Source organism: Pan paniscus, chromosome 23 (genome assembly GCF_029289425.2).
Source record: "Pan paniscus chromosome 23, NHGRI_mPanPan1-v2.0_pri, whole genome shotgun sequence".
NCBI classification, from domain to species: Eukaryota; Metazoa; Chordata; class Mammalia; order Primates; family Hominidae; genus Pan; species Pan paniscus.
The window spans coordinates 26872436-26889563 of NC_085927.1; the positions used below are offsets into that span (position 1 = coordinate 26872436).

The 17128-nt window shown below is 38.1% G+C and overlaps 2 pseudogenes; one reads left to right on the top strand and one right to left on the bottom strand.

Annotated features, from left to right (window-relative positions):
* The window catches only part of LOC117978239 (sodium/hydrogen exchanger 9B1-like), a 49678-nt pseudogene extending 48173 nt beyond the window's left edge, over positions 1 to 1505 (bottom strand).
* Positions 1506 to 4527: 3022 nt separating this feature from the next.
* Positions 4528 to 8004, top strand: LOC129395109 (actin-related protein 3B-like; annotated as a pseudogene).
* The last annotated feature ends 9124 nt before the right edge of the window (positions 8005 to 17128 follow it).

Sequence of the window (17128 nt, forward strand, 5' to 3'; positions counted from 1 at the left end):
TGAAAGTATTGTAAAATAATTAAATAGAACACCTAGAAAAAACTTTAAAATTTACTCAACTGAAAAAAACCCACTAAGTACCCAAAGAGCAATCTAGACAAAGCTGAAGAGAGAACACAGCAAAGTAGTAGATATGAGGAAATTATTTAAGAGCATAGCACACACACAAAAAAACGAGGTGGAAAATGAGAGATTTAGATTATGGAAAAGATCTAAAACACAACTAATGGTAGTTTCAGAAACATAATTGAAAGAATGAAGAAGATATAATATTTGAGAAGAAAACTGGCTTCAAATTTTACAGAATTGATTAGGGTTTTTATTGATTTGGACATAGGAAGTCAAATGAGTTCTAATCAGGATTAAGTAAAAATAGATACTTAGATAAAATGTTGAGAAACTATAGACTACCAAAGGCAAAAATAAAATCTTAAATAATCTAGACAGAGAAAGAGAGATTAATCATAATTGAATAAACAATAGAGCAGATTCTCAATTCTTATCAGCAACAATAGAACATGGAAGATAATTAAATAAAGTCTTCAAAGTACAGAGATAAATAAAACATTCAATGTTGAATTCTGTAGCCAGTTAACTGTCACTCGAACAAAAGACAAATGAAAGATATTGTCAAACAAACACATTTAGGAACATATGCCATTTTTTACCAGGGAAAAATCTACTGAAAGATATGCTTTAGAAATATGACATAGAACCAAAAAAGACGGAACAATGTGCAAAGAAATTGGTAAAATGTAGGTTAGTCTAAACAAGTATTTGTTGTGTAACACATTACTAATGAAAATTGTTAATCAGAGGATATAAAGATAAGGTTGGGAGGTGACATGAAAAGGTTGGCAATTTATTTCCACACCAAAACTCCCCCCAGAAATTGCAGAAATACCAAAAACAATCATTTCAGGACCCTGAAAACTCATCAAAGGCAGTTATCAAATTTAAGAAGCATTTATTCTTGAAAAAAGTGTTAGGGTTTTGGGTAGGATTGGTAAAAGTCTGAGCCCTTCCTGACTGGGGTTGCTCCCTGATATGGTTTGGCTTTGTGTCCCCATGCAAATCTCATCTTGAATTGTACTCCCATAATTCCTATGTGTTGTGGGAGGGACCTGGTGGGAGATAATTGAATTATGGGGGTGGCTACCCCCCATACTGTTCTCATGGTAGTGGATAAGTCTCACAAGATCTGATGGCTTTATCAGGGGTTTCTGCTTTTGCATCTTCCTCATTTTCTCTTGCCGCCACCATGTAAGAAGTGCCTTTCACCTCCTGCCATGATTCTGAGGTCTCCTCAGCCACCTGGAACTATAAGTCCAATTAAACCTCTTTTTCTTCCCAGTCTTGGGTATGTCTTTATCAGCAGAATGAAAACGGACTAATACACTCCCATCTCTCTTCTCACCCCCAAGCTCAGTTGGGAAAAACTGTAGTTTTACAAGTTTGAAGCTGGATGTAAAACCCAGCAGCTTTCCTGTTAGGTCTGGGGGCATAGGTGGATTTGGTATGGAGTAGAGGGAAGAAATCAATGGTTTTGCCAGTTAAATATAGCAGAGTGGTTTGGGAATGAACAGAGAGAATTGCAGATTTGCTAGTCTGAGGTTGCAGTTTCAATTGGGGAAGTGGAAGACAAGACACAAATTTAAATGAGAGATCCTGAGGGTCAATAGGTGCAGCAAACCACCATGGCACATGTATACCTGTGTAACAAACCTGAATGTTCTGCACATGTATCCTGGAACTCAAAGTAAAATTAAAAAAGAAAGAAAGAAAGAGAGAAAGAAAGAAAGAGGAAGAGAGAAAGAAAAAAAAAGGGAGAAAGAAAGAAAGAGAGAGAGAGAAAGAGAGAAAGAAAGAGAAAGAAAGAAAGAAAGAAAGAAAGAAAGAAAGGAAGAAAGAAAGAAAGAAAGAAAGAAAAGAAAGACCCACATGCAAGGCTAGAGTTTTCCAGTTCCAAGTTCCAATTCTCTCACTGAGAAGAGTGGCTCACTGTGCTTAAACTGTTTATACAAACAATGTGGTTTACTCTGAACAGCTGCTTTTCCTCCAGGAGTCTGGAATTCTGGTACATGTGAAGGGGAGTAACCTCCATAAAATCCTGAGTACTGAGTCTCTAATGAGACTCTGGTCCCGGTAGATGACATTGCACATGTGCTGTCAAAATTTCATGCTGGGAAAGAGAAACACATCCTTGTAACTCCACAGGAGACGATTCCAGGAAGCTTGTGCCTGGTATCTTCCAGACTTTACCACATACAACTTTTTCCCTTTGCTAATTTTGCTTTGTATCCATTCACTATAATAAATTAAAAACCTGAGTATTACTAAAAAAAAAAAAAGAGAGAGAGAGAAAGAAATCCTGGAAAGGAGAGAATCATAGAAAGTTTGAGAAAAGTTCTCCACACATATGGCCAATTGGAAAAATATGGAAGTGCAGGAAAGACTCAAGAGAGTATGACAAAAAGTAAAAATGAAGTAAGACTTGAGTATTAATTGCAATTTTGAATGCATTCACCCACCCACCCACAGATTATTTGGCAGAGAGTGGAAGCCTTACTAGCTTTAATATAATGTCTCTCCAAAATCAAGCTATGCAACAGATACAAAGGAAATCCCTAGAAAGACAGGCTAAAACAACAATAACAACAACAACACAATATAAAAGACATCAATGCTGAAAACCACTGGGCAGAAGGATTACACAGCACAAGTATAGGCCAATTACCAAAACAGAACAACAACAAAGACAATAACAAATAAAAACCAAATCCAGATTTGCTATAATGTGTAATTAAAGTGTTTGGTTTTCAATTAAAAATTATCAGACATGTAAGGAAACAGGAAAATATGGCTCATACTCTGGAAAAAAAGCAGTGAATAGAAACTGTCTCAATTCAGATATTGGATTTAGAAAGAAAGTTTTCAAAGTATATATTATAAATATGTTCAAATTAAAAATATGATAATGTGCTGTCTAATAGAGAATATGAATAAGGAGACAGAATATGTTTAAAAATAGAATCTAGAATTGAAAAGTACAACAGTTAAAGTGAAAAAATCACTAGCAAGGTTCAATAGCATATTTGACCCTGTGAAAGAAAGTATCAGTGACCTTGAAGATAGACCCATAGAGGTTAATCAATCTGAAGAACAAAAAGAAAAAAGAATGAAGGATAATAAACAGATCCTCAGAAACTTATGGGATACCATCAAGAGCACTAACATATGCATAATGGGAATTCCAGGAGAAGAGAGAGATAAGAGGGCAGAAAAATATTTGAAAACATAATGTCTGAAAACTTCAAAAATGCTATGAAAAACATTAATCTTCAGATATAAGAAGGCCAACAAATCTCAAGTAGGATAAACACAAAGAGATTCACACCTAGAGCCATCCTTGTCAAATTGGTGAAAACCAAGGATAATAAGAAAATCATGAAAGTAGCAAGAGATGACTTATCACATACAGGGGAACAATAATATTATCAATACTGGCATTTTTATCTGAAAAAAATGGAGGCCTTATGAAGCGACATTTCAAAAGTGGAGGGAAAAATAACTGTCAATTAAGAATTCTGTATCCAGTTAAATGATCCTTCAAAAATGGAGCGAAATAAAGACATTTCCAGATAAATAAAAATAAAAAGAACTTATCCTTGCTAAAGAAACACTAAAGAAAATGCTTTTAAGATAAAAGAATATGACACCAGATGGCAACCTGAACCTATAAGGAATAAACGGCACGGGAAATGGTAAATAAATGTGTAAGTATAAAAGACTGTATGTGTGTATGTGTGTGTGTGTGTATTCTGATTTCATCTCTTTTTTTAAAAAAGCATCTCATTATTATAGGCAATAACTATAACAATACTGCTGAGTTCATAGCATATAAGAGATACATTGGATCAAAGTTGCTATATAACACTGGAATTAAGTAAAAATTATTAAACCAAAGTAGATTGTAAAAAGTGAAGATGATTGATTATTATAATCCCCAAAGGTACTTGGGAGGCTGAGATAGAAGTATTGCTTGAGGCTAGGAGTTTGAGACTAGCCCGAACAACACAATGAAACTCTGTTGATATAGTTTGGATATGTGTCCCTGCTCAAATCTCATGTTGAATTGTAATCCCCAAAGTTGGAGATAGGTCCTGCTGGGAGGTGAATGGATCATGGGGGCAGATTTCTCATGAATCATTAGCACCGGCTAATTTGGTATTTTTAGTAGAGACAGAGTTTCTCCATGTTGGTCAGGCTAGTCTTGAACCCCTGACCTCAGGTGATCCACCCGCCTCAGCCTCCCAAAGTGCTGGGATTACAGGCATGAGCCATCGTGACTGGCCTAAGCTTTACTTTCTAAAAATTATATTAAAATTGATATTTCTCTATTATCTAATCATAAATTATATCAAATATGCTGTTTTGAATTTTATTTTTCCCTTTAAACATAAAGACACACATTCAGTTCATTGTGCTAGATAAATTACCAGTGCGATCACAAATTAAGAAATGCAATTCAAAGAATTTTGCATACAAGGAGTCCTGAAAGTGTTAATAACTTTTGATGCAAAGATAATTTTATGAAAGTAATAGAAGACTAAAAAAGGTACAAAACAATTATTATGTAAGTATCTTCCTTTTTCTGAATCACCCATGATTACTTTTTCCACCAAGCAAAAACTGACTACATACTTCAGACCTGTCTCAAATCTCCTCAGCCTCTTTTCCTAAACCTCCCCAGCCTCTCAGGACAGACAGGCTGCTCCTGTACTTTGTGCATTCTGCTATTTTTAGCAAGAGGCCTATTTTGTCAGTGTTGTCTGAATAGTATTTGCCAACTCTCAGACTTTCAGTCACTTATTTGTTTATTTATTTATTTATTTGTCTCCTTTTCTTGTATTTCCCTTTTCCTTTTCTTTCCTTTCTTTTTCCCTTTCCTCCTCCCTTCCTTTGCTTACTTATTTTTTTCCCTTTTATTCCCATTCACTATTTCCATGACTGTCAAATAGTAGGTTGATCCTTTAAAATATTCCTTTTTTAAAATTTATTGTACTTTAAGCTCTGAGATACATGTGCAGAACGTGCAGGTTTGTTACATAGGTATACACGTGCCATGTGGTTTGCTGCACCCATCTACAATATATCTTAAAATGAATAAAAGTGGAAACACACAGGAGACAGGGTGTATGGGGTGAGTGGGTTGCCAAGTGGATGGTGGGAGGGTGCTCCAGGGTGGCCAGTGGGGCTAAGTGTTGTGTATTCCAAGCATGGTGGGGTTCCTGCCTTCCTGTGTGGCAGACTGTGGCATCAGGTAAGAGCCACTCAGTGCCCACCCTGACTCCTCCATTGCCTTGCTCTCAGCCCCTGACATCCAGCCCACACCTGGAGATTGAGCTGCACCCACTGCTCTGGGTCTCAGCCCTGTGATCACTTCAGTAGATATTCCGAGCTTGGCTATACAGGCAACACTGAGCCATAGTTTACTATTCTTTCATGCATTTCTATCAGAGTGTCAGCAAAGGTAGTTGACAAAGCCCAAGGGAGAATGTTGAGGGGAGTTGATGACCTTGACTTTTTCATACAGGATGAAGCCATTGATAAATCTATGTATGCTACAAAGTGGTCAATATGACATGGAATCACTGAAGACTGGGATATTATGGAAAGGTTCATGGAGCAAGTGGTTTTTAAATGTCTTTGAGCAGAATCTGAGGACCATTATTTTTTAATGACAGAACTTCCACTGAATACACTAGAAAATACAGAGCATTTTTGCAGAAATTATGTTTGAATTATTTAATGTACCAGGATTCTACATTGCAGTTCAGGAGGTACTAGCCTTGGAAGTATCTTGGACATCTCAACAAGTGGGTGAATATATGTTAATGAGTATAGTCATTGACAAAGGAGATGGAGTCACCCTTGTTCTCCCAGTTGTAGAAGGTTGTGTAATTGGGAGCTGCATCAATCACATCCTGATTGTAGGTGATACTGTGTATTTCATTCAACAGCTGCTAAGGGAGAGGGAGGTAGGAATCCCTCTTGAGCTGTCACTGGAGACCACAAAAGCCATTAAGGAGAAATACTGTTACATTTGCCCTGATATAGTCAAGGAATTTGCTAAGTATGATGTGGATCCCTGGAAGTGGATCAAACAGTACACAGGTATCAATGTGATCAACCAGGAGAAGTTCATAATAGACGTTGGTTACAAAAGGTTCCTGCAACCTGAAATATTTTTTTACCCAGAGTTTGCCAACCCAGACTTTATGGAATCCATCTTGAATGTTGTTGATGAATACAAAACTGCCCCATTGATGCACATTGTCCACTGTATAAGAATGTTGTTCTTTCAAGGGGTTTGACCATATTCAGGGATTTGAATCTCAACTACAGAGAGATTTGAAGAGTGGTACATGCCAGATTAAAACTCAGTAAGGAGCTCAGTGGCAGGAGAATCAAACCTAAGCTTACAGAAGTTCGGGTGGTAATCAATCACATGCAGCACTATGCCTTATGGTTTGGAAGCTTAATGCTAGCCTCAACTCTGGAGTTATTTCAGGTCTGTCACACCAAGAAGGACTATAAAGAATATGGCCCCAGCATCTGCCACCACAGCCTTCTCTTTGGAATAATGTCTTAGTGTCTGCCTTGAAAGCATCATTTAATAGTGTCATGTTGGGGAACAAGTGTCCTTCAGAACCCAGAGAAGACTACCATTTCTAAATGACATTTGGTGTTGATGTCTGAGCAGCATGCTTGCACCACCTAGTGCATGAGGCACAGGGCAGAGTCATTTCAGTAAAAGCCATTTCTTTATGTGTTGACTGTTGTATGCCCACTCCTCCTTCTCTCACTCCCTTTCTTCATGCTTCCCCAGTTTCCCTCCTCCTTTTCACTTGAACTTTTTTGTTGACAAATACCATTCTGAAGGAATTCAAATGTGACTCTGAAAATTGTTAAGAGGAAAAAAAATTTCAAAAATGGCCCAAAATAGTTCTCCCCCAGGAAAGAATGCAGTGGTATAAATCCTTTTCCCCCAGCCTATTTTTATAAATAAAATGTTATAAACTTAAAATACAAAAAAAAATAGCAATATTTACAGGATGCAGTGTATAGAGGAAAATGTATAGCTTTAAAAACAGAAAGAAAAAATAATCTAAAATTGATAATTAAAACTTCCATCTTAAGACTCTAGAAGAAGATGAGTAAACCAAGCCGAAAGTAAGTAGGATGTATGAAATAAAAATGTCACAGTGGAAAACGATAAATACAGAACAGGATAACATTAAAAACAACCAAAGAAACCCAAAATTGCTTATTTCAGAAAGTCAAGAAGATAAATAATATTTAGTTAAATTGACCAAGAAAAAAGAAAGAAGACACTAATTCCCAAAATCAAGAATCAAAGAGAAATATCACCACAAACCCTACCCTTAAAAGGATGTTAAGAAAATAGCATAATAACTTTAAGGCAAAAAATTTGACAACTTAGATAAAATAGAACAATTCCTAGAAAGACACAAATTACCAAAACTGACTCAAGGAAAAAGAGAAAAAACAAATACCAATATCAAGTAAAGAAATTGCATCAGTAATTTCAAATCTTCCTATAGAGAAAAAATATACTTCACTGGTGAATTCTATCAAACTATTAAGGGAGGAAATTATACCAATGTTACAAAAACTTTATTCAGCAAATAGAGGATGAAGGAAACTTCCCAACTAACTTTATTTCATTTGATATCAATATTACCTTGATATCAAAACAAGACAAAGACATTACAAGAAAACACAGCTATATACCAATATCCCTTGTGAACCTAGACATAAAAATTCTTAACCAAATATTAGCAAATGTAATTGAGCAACATATGAAAAGGATTTTATACCATAATCAAATAAAGTTTATCTCAGGAATGTGAGGTTGACTTAACATCCAAAAATCAATGTAATAAACTATATTAACAGAATAAAGGACAAAACCATATGATCACCTCAATAGATGCAGAAAAGCATTTGACAGAATTCAACACTCATATATTAAAAAAAACTCATCAACTTATGAATAGAAGGGAACTTCTTCAAATGATCAAGGCATCTACCAGAAGCCTATAGCCAACATACTTAATGGTAAGAATGTGCTTCCCTCTAGATTAGGAAACATGCAAAGATATCTGTGTTTAGCACTTCTATTTAACAATGCACCAGAGGTCTTAGTTTGTGCAATAGTCAAGGAAAAAAGGTATGGAAAAAAGACAACTCTTTTTATTGTTAGCCTTGTATGCAGAAAATCCTAAGGAACACACCCACACACACACCCACATACCACACCCCCTCCCAGACTTACTAGAACTAAGAGGGGGGCTTAGTAAGTTTGTAGAGTATATGATCAATATACAAAAATCGGTTATATATATATAGTAGCAACAAACAATACAAAGATGAAATAAAGAAAACAATTCCAATCACAATAGCATCAAAAATAAATGTCTTAGTTTGTTTTATGTTGTTATAATAGAATACCTGAGACTGTATAAAGAGGTTTATTTAGCTCATGTTTCTCCAGACTGGGAAGTTCAAGAAGCATGGCACCAGTATCTGCTTAGCCTCTGGTGAGGGCTTTAGCAGTGCATCACAACATGGCAGAAGACCAAAGAGGAAGTGGGAATGTGCCAAGAGGCCAAACACAAGGTACAACCTTGTACAATGGGTTGCTTTATAACAATCCATTCTCAGGGCAACTAATCTATTCCCACAAGAACCAATCCAGTTTCATGAGAGCAAGAACTCACTCACTATATGAGGACTGCACCAAGCTGCTCAAAATGGCAGAGCCCCCATGACCCAAGCATCTCCCATTAAGCCCTACCTCTTAAAGGTTCCAACATGATTTTTGACAGAAACACGGAAACCATGGCATTCCACACTTGGAACCCCAAACTCATGTCCCTCTTACACTACAAAATGTAATTATTCAATCTCAATGGTCCCCAAAGTCTTAATGTATTCCAGTAACAATTCAAAGGTCAAAGTCCAAAGTCTCATATAAGACTCAAGGCAAGTTCCTTCTAGCTATGAGCCTGTAAAATAAAATTTAAAAAAAAAAATAAGTTATTTACTTCCAAGATACAATGGTGGAATAGTCATATGGCAGACAGTCCCATTCCAAAAGGGAGAAATAGGCCAAAAGAAGAAAGAGGTGACAGACCTCGAGCAAGTTCAAAACTCAGCAGGGCAGACACAAAATCTTAAAGCTCCAGAATAATTCTCCACTCCATGTGCTACCTCCTGGGCACAGTGGGGAGTTTTTATCCCTAAAGCCTTGGGCAGCCCCACCTCCAATGCTTTGTTGGGCATAGCCACATGGCTACTCTCACTGGTTGGAGTTGGATACCTGTGGCCTTTCCAGGCTGAGGTTGCATGGTGGCAATGGCTCTATAGTTCTGGAGTCCCAGTGGTGGTCCACTTCATGGATTCACTAGGCATTGCCCTGGTACAGACTCTTTGTGGCAGCTCCAACCCTACATTTCTGCTCAGCATTGCCCTAGGGGAGGTACACTGCAGTGGCTCTGGCCCTGCAACAAGTCTCCACCTGAGCTCCCAGTCTTTTCAGTACATTCCTTAAAATCTAGGTAGCAGCCACCATGCCTCCACTTCTCTTGTACTCTGCACATCTGCAAAACTAGTACCACGTGGTTGTAAAAGCCATCAAGGCTTACTGCTTGCACCCTCCAGAGTGCTGTCATGAGCTGTATCTGATGCTGCTTGATCCATGACTGCGTGCCACCAAGGTTTATGGTTTGTATCTTGTGGAATGGCAGCCTGAGCCACACCTGAGTATGATTGTGCCATGGCTGGGGTGGCTGCTGAGGGCTGTGCCAGAATTTGGGGAGCAGGATCTCAAAACAGCACAGGGCAGTGATGCATGGGTTCTGTCTCTTAAAACCATTCTGTCCTCCTAGACCTCTGGAGAGGCAACCTCAAAAATTTCTGAAGTGTCTTCAGGGCCTTTAAAAAATTGCCTCAATAATTGTCAACTGGCTTTCTTCTCTCAGTGCTAATCTCTTTAGTATTGGTTGTTCTGCTGCACCCTTGGATTCCTCGCCTGAAAATGCTCTTTCATTCTCTTCCACATGGCCAGGCTATTAATTTTCAAATTTTTGTGTTTGCTTCCCTTGTCATTTTGCATTTCACTGAATGTAGTAAGGAGTAACTACATAGCTGCTCTATATTTTGCTTAGAAATTTCTTCTGTCAAGTACCCTAGTTCATCACCCTTAAGTTTGGCCTTCCACAGAACCTTAGGGCAAAAAGCCTTAGAAACAACACAGCCAAATTTTTGCTATGGTCTAACAAGGATGACTTGGTCTCCAGTTCCTAATACCTTGTTCCTCATTTCTATCTGAGATCTCATTAGAATGCCTTTGCTGTCCATATTTTATCAGCATTGTGGTAATGACTACTTAACCAATCTCTAAGAAATTCTAAACTTTCTCTCATCTTTTTGTTGTCTTTTAAGCCCTCACTGAAATTATCCTTAATGCTCTGTTTATGGCAATACAGTCTTTTTCTAGTCTGCTCCTTCAAACTTTTCCAACTTCTGCCCATTACCCAGTTCCAATGATGCTTCTGCATTTTTGAGAATCTAAATAGCAACATCCCACTCTCAGTACCAATTTTCTGTCTTAGTCCGTTTTGTGTTGCTATAACAGAATACCGGAGACTGAGTAATTTATAAAGAGGTATATTTGGCTTGCAGTTCTGCAGGCTGGAAAGAATGACACTGGCATCTGCTTGGGTTCTGGTGAAAGCTTTAGTGTTGTGTCACAACATGGTAGAAGAAGGTCAAATGGGAGTAGGCATGTACCAGGAGGCCAAGCATGAAGCCTGACCTCACCATATGGCAACTCATTCTCATGATAACTAATCCATTCCTGAGAGAACTAATCTCACAAGAGTGAGAACTCACTCACCAGTGTAAGAATAGTACCAAGCTGCCCACAAAGGAAGAGCTCCCAAGACCCAAACACTTCCCATTAGGCCCCACCTCTTAAGTGTTCCAACATGAGTTTTGGTAGAGACACTCAAACTATAGCAATAATAATTAGGAATAAATTTTACAAAATAAGTGTGAAACCTTTGCACTGAAAACTAAAAAACATCACTCAGATAAATGCCTAAATAAATGGAGAGATATATCATGTTAATGGATTAGATGACTCAATATTGTTAGATGTCAATTGATCTACAAATTAACTGCAATTCCTGCCAAAAGTCTAGAAAGATTATTGGAAAAATTGACAAGCTGATTCTAAAATTATATAGAAATACAAAAATACCTAGAATAGCCAAAACAATCTTGCTAAGTAAGAATGAAGTTAGAGTACTTAATACTGCCTTATTTTAAAATTCAGTGTAAAGCAACAGTAGTCAAGACAGTGTAGAATCCACATTAAGAGAGATAGATAGATCAATGGAACTAAGTGGAGTTCAGAATCCAACCCACATAAATAGTCAATTAATTTTCATCAAAGATGCTAAGACAATTCTATAGGAAAAAGATGTTCTTTCAACAAATGATTCTATAAGAACTGGTTATTCATTTACAAAAACTAAACCTAGATCCTTAGGTCATATATGAAAATTAACTAAAATGGATCATAGACCTAATTGTATGAGCTAAAACTGTAAAACTTCTAGGAAAAAAAAATAGGAGAAAATATTTATGACCTTGGACTAAGAAAAGGTTTCTTAGATATAATATCAAAAACATGTTCCATAAAAGAAAAACAGATAAATTGGACTTCACCAAAATGATGAAATCTTTGCTTTTCAAATATTTCTTAAACAAATGAAAAGAGAGGATCATTCCAAGATGGCCGAATAGGAACAGCTCCTGTCTGCAGCTCTCAGCATAATTGACGTAGAAGACAGGTGATTTCTGTATTTCCAACTGAGGTACCTGGTTCATCTCACTGAGATGGGTCAGACAGTGGGTGCAGCCCACAGAGGGTGAGCTGAAGCAGGGCAGGGCGTCGCCTCATCTAGGAAGCAGCACAAGTGGTCGGGGGATTTCCCTTTCCTAGCCAAGGGAAGCTGTCACAGACAGTACCTGGAAAATCCGGACACTCCCACCCTAATACTGTGCTTTTCAAATGGTCTTAGCAAATGGCACACCAGGAGATTATATCCCATGCCTGGCTCAGCGGGTCCCATGCCCACACAGCCTTCCTTACTGCTAGTGCAGCCGTCCGAGATCGAACTGCAAGGTGGCAGCCTGGGCTGGGGGAGGGGCGTCCACCATTGCTGAGGCTTGAGTAGGTAAACAAAGCAGCTGGGAAGCCTGAACTGGGTGGAGCTCACTGCAGCTCAATGAGGCCTGGCAGCCTCTGTAGACTCCACCTCTGAGGGCAGGGTATAGCTGAATAAAAGCAGCAGAAACTTCTGCAGATTTAAACATCCCTGTCTGACAGCTCTGAAGAGAGCAGTGGTTCTCCAGCATGGAGTTTGAACTCTGAGAATGGACAGAGCTGCCAGTAGGGACTTACTGACACCTCATACAGCCAGGTGTCCCTCTGAGATGAAGCTTCCAGAAGAAGGATCAGGCAGCAATATTTGCTGTTCTGCAGCCTCCACTGGTGACACTCAGGCAAACAGGGTCTGGAGTGGACCTCCAGCAAACTCCAACAGACCTGCAGCTGAGGGTCCTGATTGTTAGAAGGAAAACTAGCAAACAGAAAGGAACAGCATCAACAAAAAGGACATCCACACCAAAACCACATCTGTAGGTCATCATCATTAAAGACCAAAGGTAGATAAAACCACAAAGATGGGGGGAAACCAGAGCAGACAAGCTGAAAATTCAAAAAACCAGAGTGCCACTTCTCTTCCAAAGGATTGCAGCTCCTTGACAGCAATGGAAAAAGCTGGATAGAGAATGACTTTGATGAGTTGACAGAAGTAGGCTTTAGAAGATCAGTAATAACAAACTTCTCTGAGCTAAAGGAGGATGTTCGAACCCATTACAAGGAAGCTAAAAACCTTGAACAAAGATTAGATGAATGGCTAACTAGAATAAACAGCATAGAGAAGACCTTAAATGACCTGACGGAGCTGAAAACCATGGCACAAGAACTACATGATGCATGCACAAGCTTCCGTAGCCGATTCAATCAAGTGGAAGAAAGGGTATCAGTGATGGAAGATCAAATGAATGAAATGAAGTGAGAAGCGAAGTTTAGAGAAAAAGAGTAAAAAGAAATGAACAAAGCCTCCAAGAAATATGGGACTATGTGAAAAGACCAAATCTAAGTTTGATTGGTGTACTTGAAAGTGATGGGGAGAATGTTTTAGACATGAAATCCTTGCCCATGCCTATGTCCTGAATGGTATTGCCTAGGTTTTCTTCTAGGGTTTTTATGATTTTCGGTCTAACACGTAAGTCTTTAATCGATCTTGAATTAATTTTTGTATAAGGTGTAAGGAAGGGATCCAGTTTCAGCTTTCTACATATGGCTAGCCAGTTTTCCCTGCACCATTTATTAAATAGGGAATCCTTTCCTCATTGCTTGTTTTTGTCAGGTTTGTCAAAGATCAGATAGTTGTAAATATGCGGCATTATTTCTGAGGGCTCTGTTCTGTTCCATTGATCTATATCTCTGTTTTGGTACCAGTACCATGCTGTTTTGGTTACTGTAGCCTTGTAGTATAGTTTGAAGTCAGGTAGCGTGATGCCTCCAGCTTTGTTCTTTTGGCTTAGGATTGACTTGGCGATGTGGGCTCTTTTTTGGTTCCATATGAACTTTAAAGTAGTTTTTTCCCAATATTGATTCTTCCAACCCATGAGCATGGAATGTTCTTCCATTTGTTTGTATCCTCTTTTATTTCATTGAGCAGTGGTTTGTAGTTCTCCTTGAAGAGGTCCTTCACGTCCCTTGTAAGTTGGATTCCTAGGTATTGTATTCTCTTTGAAGCAATTGTGAATGGGGGTTCACCCATGATTTGCCTCTCTGTTGGTCTGTTATTGGTGTACAAGAATGCTTGTGATTTTTGTACATTGATTTTGTATCCTGAGACTTTGCTGAAGTTGCTTATCAGCTTAAGGAGATTTTGGGCTGAGACAATGGGGTTTTCTAGATATACCATCATGTCATCTGCAAACAGGGACAATTTGACTTCCTCTTTTCCTAATCGAATACCTTTTATTTCCTTCTCCTGCCTAATTGCCCTGGCCAGAACTTCCAACACTATGTTGAATAGGAGTGGTGAGAGAGGGCATCCCTGTCTTGTGCCAGTTTTCAAAGGGAATGCTTCCAGTTTTTGCCCATTCAGTATGATATTGGCTGTGGGTTTGTCATAGATAGTTCTTATTATTTTGAGATATGTCCCATCAATACCTAATTTATTGAGAGTTTTTAGCATGAAGGTTGCTGAATTTTGTCAAAGGCCTTTTCTGCATCTATTGAGATAATCATGTGGTTTTGTCTTTTGTTCTGTTTATATGCTGGATTACATTTATTGATTTGCATATGTTGAACAAGCCTTGCATCCTAGGGATGAAGCCTACTTGATCACGGTGGATAAGCTTTTTGATGTGCTGCTAGATTCAGTTTGCCAGCATTTAATTGAGGATTTTTGCATCAATGTTCATCAAGGATATTGATCTAAAATTCTCTTTTTTGGTTGTGTCTCTGCCAGGCTTTGGTATCAGGATGATGCTGGCCTCATAAAATGAGTTAGGGAGGATTCCCTCTTTTTCTATTGATTGGAATAGTTTCGGAAGGAATGGTACCAGCTCCTCCTTGTACCTCTGGTAGAATTCGGCTGTGACTCCATCTGGTTCTGGACTGTTTTAGGTTGATAAGCTATTGATTATTGCCACAATTTCAGAGCCTGATATTTGTCTATTCAGAGATTCAACTCCTTCCTGGTTTAGTCTTGGGAGGGTTTATGTGTCGAGGAATTTATCCATTTCTTCTAGATTTTCTAGTTTATTTGCATAGAGGTGTTTGTAGTATTCTCTGATGGTAGATTGTATTTCTGTGACATCAGTGGTGGTATCCCCTTTATCATTTTTTATTGTGTCTATTTGATTCTTCTCTCTTTTCTTCTTTATTAGTCTTGCTAGCAGTTTATCAATTTTGTTGATCTTTTCAAAAAACCAGCTCCTGGATTTATAAATTTTTTGAAGGGTTTTTTGTGTCTCTATTTCCTTCAGTTCTGCTCTGATCTTAGTTATTTCTTGCCTTCTGCTAGCTTTTGAATGTGTTTGCTCTTGGTTTTCTAGTTCTTTTAATTGTGATGTTAGGGTCAGAAAACACTACAAAGATACTCCTCGAGAAGAGCAACACCAAGACACATAATTGTCAGACTCACCAAGGTTGAAATGAAAGGAAAAATGTTAAGGGCAGCCAGAGAGAAAGGTCGGGTTAGCCACAAAGAGAAGCACATCAGACTAACAGCAGATCTCTTGGCGGAAACCCTACAAACCAGAAGAGAGTGGGGGCCAATATTCAACATTCTTAAAGAAAAGAATTTTCAATTCAGAATTTCATATCCAGCCAAACTAAGCTTCATAAGTGAAGGAGAAATAAACTCCTTTATAGACAAGCAAATGCTGAGAGATTTTGTCACCACCAGGCCTGCCTTACAAGAGCTCCTGAAGGAAGCACTAAACATGGAAAGGAATAACCAGTACCAGCCACACAAAAACATGCCAAATTGTAAAGATCCTAGGAAGAAACTGCATCAACTAATGAGCAAAATAACCAGTTAACATCATAATGACAGGATCAAATTCACACATAACAATATTAACCTTAAATGTAAATGAGCTAAATGTCCCAATTAAAAGACACAGACTGGCAAACTGGATAAAGAGTCAAGACCGATCAGTGTGCTGTATTCAGGAGACCCATCTAACATGCAGAGACACACATAGGCTCAAAATAAAGGGATGGAAGAATATCTACCAAGCAAATGGAAAGCAAAAAATAGCAGGGGTTGCAATCCTAATCTCTGATAAAACAGACTTTAAATCAACAAAGATCAAAGAGACAAAGAAGGCCTTTATATAATGGTAAAGGGATCAATGCAACAAGAAGATCTAACTATCCTAACTATACATGCACCCAATACAGGAGCACCCAGATTCTTAAAGCAAGTCCTTAGAGACCTACAAAGAGACTTAGACATCCACACAGTAATAATGAGAGACTTTAACACCCCACTGTCAATATTAGACAGATCAATGAGACAGAAGGTTAACAAGGATTTCCAGGACTTGAACTCAGCTCTGCAACAAGCAGATCTAATAGACATCCACAGAACGCTCCACCCCAAATCAACAGAATGTACATTCTTCTCAGTGCCACATCTCACTTATTCCAAAATTGACCACATAGTTAGAAGTAAAGCACTCCTCAGCAAATGTAAAAGAACAGAAATCACAACAAACTGTCTCCCAGACCACGGTGCCATCAAATTAGAACTCAGGATTAAGAAACTCACTCAAAACCACACAAATACATGGAAACTGAACAACCTGCTCCTGAATGACTACTGGGTAAATAACGAAATGAAGGCAGAAATAAAGATGTTCTTTGAAACCAATGAGAACAAAGACACAACATATCAGAATCTCTGGGACACATTTAAAGCAGTGTGTAGAGGGAAATTTATAGCACTAAATAACCACAAGAGAAAACAGGAAAGATCTAAAATCAACACCCTAACATCACAATTAAAAGAACTAGAGAAGCAAGAGCACACAAATTCAAAATCTAGCAGAAGGTAAGAAATAACTAAAATCAGAGCAGAGCTGAAGGAGATAGAGACACAAAAAACCCTTCAAAAAATCAATGAACCCAGGAGCTGGTTTTTTGATAAGATCAACAAAATTGATAGACCACTAGCAAGACTAATAAAGAAGAAATGACAGAAGAATCAAATAGATGCAATAAAAAATGATAAAGGGGATTTCACCACTGATCCCATGGAAATACAAACTACCATCAGAGAATACTACAAACCCCTCTACACAAATAAACTAGAAAATCTAGAAGAAATGGATAAATTCCTGGACAAATACACCATCCCAAGACTAAACCAGGAAG